General features: G+C 33.2%; 1 pseudogene; it reads left to right on the top strand.

The window, feature by feature from the left end:
• Positions 1 to 6,217: 6,217 nt before the first annotated feature.
• Positions 6,218 to 9,285, top strand: LOC132065768 (receptor-like protein kinase HERK 1; annotated as a pseudogene).
• Positions 9,286 to 9,926: the final 641 nt, after the last annotated feature.

Consider the following 9,926-nt stretch of genomic DNA (forward strand, 5'->3'; position numbering starts at 1 on the left):
CATGGGAGAGGGGAGCATTCTCACGGCCTTGTTTGGCCGGAGCTCCGGTGAGGCCGCTAGTCGGAAGTGGAGGATTTTTCCACGTTGCTAATAACTCTTTTCCTCCTCCCTATCTTCTTTTCCAAGCAAAACAAGGATTTTAGGCACTATTAATGTTGGCCACCATTAAATGTCAATAAAATATGAAGAGTTAATAGAGAACATTCATGGAAACTAAATAAGATAGTTAAGTTAAAAGTAAAAATAGGTGTGCATAATTTTACATCCTAAGACTTGGAAAAGCTTAGTGATGAAATTTATCAATTGGGTTGGAAGACTTTTTGATAAACCTAATTAGCCCATTGTTTATTACATTTAGACATTTAAACTAAGTGAATAGCCTGTTTGACCGCGTTTATTTTTCTCCAAAAGTACTTTTTTTTTTCTTCAAAAAGTTCTTATTAAAAAAAAGGTGAGGTGTATGGTCAAGCTTTTGGGAGAAAATAAGTACTTTTGGGGGAGTAGCTTTTTTAAGCCTAAAAAAGTAGATTTTCTCCTGAAGCACTTTTGAAAAAAATACATTTAAAAACACTTTTTAAAAGCTTGGCCAAATCTTTAATTGCTGCTCAAAAGTGCTTTTTAAATTAATTGGCCAAATGCAAACTGTTTCTCACAAAAAGTACCAATTTAAAAAAGATTTTCAAAATGTGTTCTCGATTTTGTTTCGACCAAACAAGTGCCTCATTATATTTCTTTCCCGGTGGGACCACAATCCTAGTCCTTTTATTAATCTAGTAAAATCAATCATTTACTTCTCCAACAATTAGTGTGATAATTTACAAAACAAACAATATTTTTACCCCTTCCCTAGAAATCAAGGCCAAATGTTGGACATTGCATTTAATTCGTATTTTTCTCGTCACATTCCCTGTGGGATTCGACTCCAACCTTGTTGGGTTCTATACTTGATACAACGACCGCTTTGCATTTGAGCAAAATATTAATCTTTTAAAATTCGTAAATGAGATACCCATTCACATTGTTACTTTTAGCTTTTAGAAGAACTTCATTGATTAGCTTATTCATTCAATTACAATTACATCTTACATTACACTTTCTAATTTATTCACTATTTGTGTTCTTTTTCTACTTTGCTCCTATTTGTGAAATGTCATCTGGTGGTATTATATGCCGTTCACTTTTTCTATTTTGATAAGAAAAAAAAAAAAAAACAACAGGAAGATGAGAGCATCATCTTTCACGAGAAAGATAAAGGGCTAATTTTTCTTCCAACAATTGAGTTTCTGGATGCATGAGATATTCGTTCAAAATGGTAGAGGGACAGGTCTTATCACTTGTGTTTAAAACTATCTTTTGGAGAAATAGTATAGCAATAAATATAAATGTTATTTTTGTGGTATGAAATTATTGCATAACATACATGTCGCAAGTAGAAACATCTTAGTTAATTTTATTGAGTGTCATTCCAAGACTTCTACTATAACCACATTGATATAGTATGATTAGTTGTTATAAATTTTCCTGAAGGAAATAACACATTCATATATTCTTATTGAAGGATGTAATAAGCATGCGATTGCCGCTTTGATTCAAAATATTCAGATGCTAATGAAGAATCTCCTCAAGGAGATGTTTGAAATACGACGTTTTAGAATTTAATGTTTATTTTTCATCATTTATAAATTCAGTATTGTCTTTAGATGTCCATTTAATTACAGTTTATTTCATGACACCAACAATGCCTAATTAATTTTTTTTTTATGACACCAACAATGTCTAAGCAATATTTGGTAGTACAAACTTAGTGATTAAGGTCTCCAGAAGAGACTAATTATTTGTCTATAAGAATCATGACACCAGTAGTGTCCAAAAAATATATGATTATGAAAGAGCTCCCAAAGAGTTTATTTATTATTATGTCATTCTTCATATATCATAATATACAGAGCTGTTACACATGTTGTGGTAAACGTGAAGTTTACTGATAGAAAATGTTAAGAATACAAAAAATTGGAAGATTGAATATCTTCAAGTTACTACTGGTAAGAAATATGTATGTGAAAGGTTAACTCGCCTTATTCTTCAAATTGTACTACAAATATACGCATGATTAAATCACATGCGATTGTAAACCCGAAGTTTATTGATACAAAAAAGAATTCATGTCATAGTAAATCAGAAGTTTACTAGAACAAATAGCACATGGCCCGATAAACTTGAAGTTTACTAGTATAAATAATTTTATCAGTTGGCATGAGCAATTTGGCCATCTCGGTTCAAATATGATGTGCAGATTGAGTGTTCGACTTTATATTGAAGAACTAGAAGATTCTACAAGAATTTTTTGTGTTGTATGTTCTAATGATAAGTTGATTATACTAGCTAATGTTGGGATTGAATTTCCTAAATTCAAAAAAAAAAAAAAAAAAAAAGGTGAATATGGACCGTTCACTGTTATGGTATATCTTAAATAGATGCATCATGAGATGTTCACATATGCACTTATTGTCAACTCAGGTTGACATTTGCATAATTGATTGCTCAAAATAATTGAGTTACGAGCATAATTTTCGTATTATATAATCAAGACAAGTTCATCTTGATAATGTGGTTCATATCCAAGCTAATTTAGCAATGAATGCCTCCAATAAATAGCTAAACCAATGCTTATGATAATAATGCTTCATGTGCTCGTCTGAAATATGACATATTGCATACAACATCAGTTGCATGCTTCAAGACCAATAAATTATGATAATTTCTTCCCTTACAATTGGTTCAGAGTCAAGAACCAGATATTTCCATTTATCAGTTTTTTTATGTGTGGTATATGATTAATTAATCTACCATGATGCACAAAGATGGATTCCTCCAAAGAAGATGGGATACATGTTAAGTTTTTTTTTAACATAAGGGGAAGAGAATAAGCAACTAAGAAATATGCTATGAATTATCATTAGTATGATTCTCATTCAAGAAATAATTCTAGTTAAATGCCAGAAGCAATTGCTGACCAAAAATTAATTTCATATTTCAGCTGCAAAATGCTCCAACTAATATTAATATTCCTGAAGGACAGAGTCTACAACATGCATGAAGCATGCTTGATCAATCGGTTCCAAATGAAATAATTCTTGAAAAGAAAAGGCGGAAATGATCAAAATGGTTATAATAAGGAGGCGTGTGTGCTCTTGAAGAGCCTACTGCATAAGACTTCATGAAATCTCATGAGAAGTTTAGGTACCTAAAATAATAAAAGTGACGAGATATCGGTAAGTTATGTTGCATTGTGAACCGATACAAATGATATATCGTGGAAGATATCTTTGGTACAATATAGCGCAATATTGTAAAATATTATGAGGATCTAAATTATACGTCTATAAAGCATGCTGACGTAGACATTATTACCAAGTAAAATGAGGCATTTTGGTAAGCTTCAAGTTTATTGGACTGCGACCCAGACTCCGCATAAAGAAAAATATCACGCATTTGAATTAATGGCTATTGTAACTTGGTAAAATTTATATGAAAATTCTTGAAGAATTTTAAATGTATGAAGCATATACAAGTTCTAGAAATTTGTCCATAATTCTTATATGAATTAAATCAAGCAAGGTGAATGCAATTTAATCATCTTATTGAATGATCTATTTATCCTTACGTCTTTGTGGAAATCAAAATCTGTTATACTGTTGTTGCAAGTTGATGACTTGAATATTATTAAAACTCTTGAAGAGTTCTCAAAAGTAGCATATTATCATTTTCGAAAGTAATTGAAATGAGAAAACTTGCGAATGCTTTGGTCTGAAAGTACCTATATCTTTATTCGGCTGATGCATTTATATATATCTTGCTATAACTATAAGCCTGATATAGTTTTATTCCTATATGGAGATATTGATATAAGATCAATTGCAAGTTTGATGTGAATGTGATATCCTAACAAATATTATCAAGTTTATTGGATTACAGAACATTCATCTAATCAACAAAAATGTTCGATCTAGACATGTTATCTATTTTCATGAAGGATTACAATCGAACGATGTAGTTCAACATGACAGTCAACCCATACAAATGTAACATCAGTTCATAAAGCAAGTCAGAAATGTACTTGGCGTGATTCTAACAATATTATATGCCGATAATGTAACTATATCAAAAGAGTGAAAATGCAACATACATAGTCCAACTAAATGGAGGATCTCATAGGATAGAACAAATCACATTTCACCAAAAAATTTCTTACTAGCTCCGAAGAATGATGATATCAATTTATATCAACGCCGGATTCGCTCGAGTGATAATATGACCGATTTATTCACCAAGTCTCTACCAATCGCGATCAAGAAGATGGGTGCACAAAAGAGACGTGATTCATGTTTTTTTGGATTGAAGTTCTCATCCTTCATGAGTTCATATTCTTTTTCGCTTTTTGCCTTCAAGGCTTTTGTTCCACCAGCTTTTTTTTAACTTTATTATTTTACTAGTTACGGAAGGCGGTATAAGCCGTACCCAAACTCAAAATATAAAAATAGAAATTCTTATTAAATACGCTTAACGTGATACACCCCTACTGCGATAATTAATTTAATATATTTATGTGTTAATGATATCTTATTGATAAGTTTTAATTATTAAAGTTTCTTTCACACACAATTAGATGATTTTTAATGAAAAATTTATTTATGAGGAAAAAGTTAAGTACAAAAATTATCAAATCTCAAAGGGACACAATGACTGATATCCTATACTAACATTGATTATGATAAAGTATGATAATTACAATTTGCAAATTTGATAAATCAAAAAAATATTTTCATATTTTTGTGAATTTGTGAGCGTGTGATTTTATTCATAGATAAAAATCGATTTGTTTTAACATTTATTAAATTTTCATTCATCATCTTGCGACTTGTGTCAAGGGTTTATGCTAGTTAAATGTGATTTTTCAACTTAGTTTCAGACGAAATTCAAGAAATAACCTATATTTATTAAATTGAACCTCAAGATTCAATAAAATTTAATTCTTCATGTATTCTCTATACTAAAAAATAAATTAAATTTAGTTAGCCTAAACAAGAGATTTTTAAAGATAACCCAATATCATCGATGACATTGTCTTCATTTTCAACACCATATGACATCATTTAAAAAATAATGTACATCCTGTGAGTGTTATAAATATTATTTATTTATTGTGAATTTCTATCTTTAGAGCAAGAAGCTTTAGACTGTAAGTTTTTTATTATAACTGTAGAGATGCTCCCCTTCATTATATTTTCATCTAAAAAAAAAAAAAAAAATTCTCTTCTCTTCTCTCTTTCTCTGCATATTTTTCTTCTAACTTTATTATTTTTCACCACAACTAAAGCCTTTCATTTTTTTAATGAAATTCCACTTATATAATTCTGCTCCAATTATTAATCAAACTTAACTCCTAATTTAATAAATAAAATCATTTAATAACAGTAACAGTTCCATTATTGAGCTGTCTTATTTTTCTTTTCTTTTTGTAAATTACAGTCCCCCATAACACTTTACTCTGATGAATTAAATATATTGTCTGTTACTGTTACAGCACTAACTCTCTCTCCTATTTGCCGTCCATCAAAAGTGGTCTTCTTTACTCTTCTTCAGTTTATTAAAAGATCAACACGCCAAAACCCTCAAAACATATATAAATATTTTTTTTTTCAGCACAAATATATATAAATAAAAATACAATACAATATGGCCCTTTTGACTCCATTAATTGTTAGTTCACATTGAAGGAAAATGATGTTTTTTTTTAAAAAAAAAATTCTATTAGTTTGTTTGTTTGTACGTGGGGTGGTGTTTTTCAGTTAAAGCATCAATCAACCTGTCTGTACTTTGCTAGATTTAAGCTGTTTTATGTTGCAAAATATCATTTTTCTTTCTACCTAATAAATATATTCTTTGAAAACCCTGTTTTCTTCTTATTTGGGCTTTCTTCTTGTTCATTACTGATTTGGGTTTTCTTTTTCTCAGTCTTAGCTTCTTGATTTCAAAAAAAGGTGACATCTTTACCCTCTTTGTGTTGTTTCTTTTGATGGGTTTTTGATATTTTGTGTTTCTTGGTGAAAAAATTTGATATTTTTAGCTCTTTTTTCTGTCTTGGAGGTCTTTTGATTCAAAAAGGTGACATTTTTTTTACCCTTTTGATGATGTTTCTTGTGATGGTTTTTTGATGTTTTGTGTTTCTTGGCGAAAAAAGTTGATGTTTTTAGCCTTTTTTCTGTCTTGGAGCTCTTTTTGATTCAAAAAGGTTACATCTATACCCTTTTGAAGCTGTTTCTTTTGATATGTTTTTGATATTTTGAGGTTCTTTGTGAAAAAGTTGATATTTTTAGTTGTTTCTGTTCATTTCAGTTTTAATGATGAAGAAATCTTGGGTTTTTTGATTGTTAGTGAAGAGTTTAGTTATTTGATCTGGTTTTTTCTCTCCTGTTTTCAGTCTTGGAGCTTTTTTGAAAAAAAAAAAAAGGTGACATTTTTACCCTTTTTGTGTTGTTTCTTTTGATGGATTTTTGATATTTTGTGGTTCTTGGTGAAAAAAGTTGATATTTTTAATTCTTTGTGTTCTTTTGGGATTTGAATAATGAAGAAATCTTGGGGTTTTGGATTGTTAGTGAAGAGTTTATTTATATTGGTATTGGGAGTTTGTGTGTTTTTGGATTTGATCCTAAAGATAATTTCTTAATTGATTGTGGATCATCTAAAGATACTGATGTTGGTAATAGGGTTTTTATTTCTGATAAATCAGCTTCAAAATATTCTTTCAACTTCACAGGATATATTAGCTGATACCCCTTCAAATTCAATTACAAAATCTGATGATTCACCCCTTTATCAAACTGCTAGAATTTTCACTCAACAATCCACCTATAAATTCCCAAATTGGCCAAACAGGAAGACATTGATTCGCCTTTATTTTTACCCTTTTGTTTACCATGAATATGATATGAGTGAAGGAAGTTTCTCCGTTTCCACTCAAAAAATGTTCTTCTTGGTAATTTCTCTCCCAAAAATGTTTCTGTCAAGGAATTCTCCGTAAACGTTACCTCGAAAGACCTTGTGATCATATTCTCTCCTAAGAGCTATTCATTTGCCTATATAAATGCTTTGGAAATTGTATCTGTACCTGATGTCCTTATTGCTGATGATGCCTCGACGATCAGTCCAGCTGGCACGTTCAGCGGTATGTATGCACAAGCTCTCGAAACGGTTGCTAGGGTAAACATGGGCGGATCACTTGTGTCGTCTGAAAATGATACATTATGGAGAACTGGGTTCTGATCGAAGTTTCTTGGCTCAGCCGAGTTCTGCTAAGTCAGTAAATAAGATCGGATCAGTAAAATATCCGAAGGACGGAGCAACAGTAGATTTTGCACCACCACATGGTACTTGTAGTGAGATGAACTTGAATGGTACCGGTAATGATCCTAATTCCAATTTTAACGTGACATGGACGTTCGATGTTGATCCGGGGTTCCAATATTTCATTCGGTTACACTTCTGCGATATAGTGAGTACAGCTGCCAATCAGCTGATATTTAACATTTATGTGAACTCGTGGAACGTGGCTCCTGATTTTGATCCTGGTCGAAAGCTTCGGGGTTTTTTGGCCACGGCTTATTACAATGATTATGTTACTCCACCAGCTAAAACTAATAAGCTTAAAGTTAGTGTTGGCCCCGTCTGCCACGAGTGCTTATCCTGACGCCTTTCTAAATGGACTCAACTTCTGAAGTTGAATAATTCTCAGGGCAGCCTGGTCAGGTGGGGTCCATTCCTACAAACCCAAGTTCAAAGTCAAAGAAGAATATCGGAGTTATCGTGGGTGTGATTGTAGGTGCACTAGTTGTTTTGGTGATGGTTGGGGTCCTATTTTTGCATGCATAGAAGAAGAAAAAAACAGGAACAACTTGCCCAGTCAAAAATATGGATTCCGTTATCTGTTGGTGGCATTCACACACCATGGGAAGCAAGTATTCAAACGGAACAACCATAAGTGCTGCTTCGAACATGAGTTATCGTGTTCCGTTTGCAGCTTGGTGGAAGCAACCAGCAACTTCGACGAGAGTTTGGTCATTGGAATAGGTGGCTTTGGGAAGGTATATCGGGGTGTTTTGTATGATGGAACAAAAGTGGCTGTGAAAAGGGGTAATCCTAAGTCCCAACAAGGTCTTGCAGAGTTCAGAACGGAAATCGAGATGCTTTCTCAGTTCCGCCATCGACATCTGGTTTCATTGATGGGATACTGTGATGAAAAAAATGAGATGATTCTAGTTTATGAGTACATGGAGAACGGGACCCTCAAGAGCCATTTGTATGGTTCAGATCTACCGAGTATGAGCTGGAAACAGAGAATGGAGATATGCATCGGGTCGGCTAGAGGTCTACACTACCTTCATACTGGCTATGCTAAAGCAGTTATACATCGTGATGTCAAGTCCTGCAAACATATTGCTTGATGAGAGTTTTATGGCAAAAGTTGCTGATTTTGGACTATCCAAAACGGGGCCTGAGCTTGATCAGACTCATGTTAGCACAGCTGTGAAAGGAAGTTTCGGATACCTAGATCCTGAATATTTTAGAAGGCAACAACTGACAGAAAAATCTGATGTTTATTCTTTCGGTGTTGTTTTATTCGAAGTTCTTTGTGCTAGGCCTGTGATAGATCCGTCTCTTCCCAGAGAGATGGTTAACTTAGCTGAATGGGCAATGAAGTGGCAGAAGAAAGGACAACTGGAGCAAATAATAGATCCGAATCTTGTGGGCAAAATAAGACCAGATTCACTCAGGAAGTTTGGAGAAACAGCAGAGAAATGCTTAGCTGATTTTGGTGTAGACAGGCCATCAATGGGCGATGTGTTGTGGAATCTGGAATACACACTTCAACTTCAAGAGGCTGTCATTCAAGATGATCCTGAAGAAAACAGCACTCTCCTTATTGGCGAGCTCTCTCCGCAAGTCAACCATTTCAGTCAAGTTGATGTTGGTGCTTCTCCTGCTCATATCGGAACACCAAATCTGGATGATTTCTCTGGTGCTTCCATGAGTAAGGTTTTCTCGCAATTGGTCAAGTCTGAGGGTAGATAATTAAGTGAAAATGGTACATACTGTGTTTAGGTGTTTGTTAATTCCACTTCTGTTCATTGATCATATGAAGATTGAGTTTTTTACTTTGTAACAGTTTATTCTACGAATTTCAGAGTTTTAAATAGAAAGTTAATGTTGAAAATTTGCATCGTTCTACCTCTGGATGTTTGAGATACTGTCATGCTGCAGAATTAGTGGCGGCGGAATAAAGTAAACGTAACATGAAAGCATGTTATTTTTTCTCTTTTTCATGTACTGGAAATAGGGATGACATGGTTATGTTTGTAATGTGTTTGATTTATTTTGATACTTCTCTTTCAATCACACAATATTAATGATGCATATACAATTTCCCATTTTCATGAGAAGTTTCTATTAGGAAGTGAGGTTTGGGACAGTAAAGTTGCTTCCTATTTTGCCAGTCTCTTTAGAAGATCCGAATTGCTTGCTTATTATTGTTGTCATACATGTTTAAACTTTCTTTGGAAATGAAGGTAGAGAAATATGTCAATTCATTGGCTGAAGTGAACTTTTGGACGATGAGCCCCAGGGGATTCATCTAGTGGTAAGAACGTGCGGTAAGAACGTAATGTATGATGTGTGGTTAGGTGCACGTCACAGGTTCGAACTGTGTTATGGACAAAAGCCTGTTGTTTAAGTGGAGAAGGACGGACCATTATTCATGAGCTTACTGGCCCTTGAGGATTTTATGGTTATTAAAGAAAAAAATCAGCTTTTGTGGTGGAGTTTCTGTGGTTCCTGTTGAACACCTTACAATGTTTTATGAGGTCAGTGTC

Source organism: Lycium ferocissimum, chromosome 7 (genome assembly GCF_029784015.1).
Source record: "Lycium ferocissimum isolate CSIRO_LF1 chromosome 7, AGI_CSIRO_Lferr_CH_V1, whole genome shotgun sequence".
Lineage (NCBI taxonomy): Eukaryota > Viridiplantae > Streptophyta > Magnoliopsida > Solanales > Solanaceae > Lycium > Lycium ferocissimum.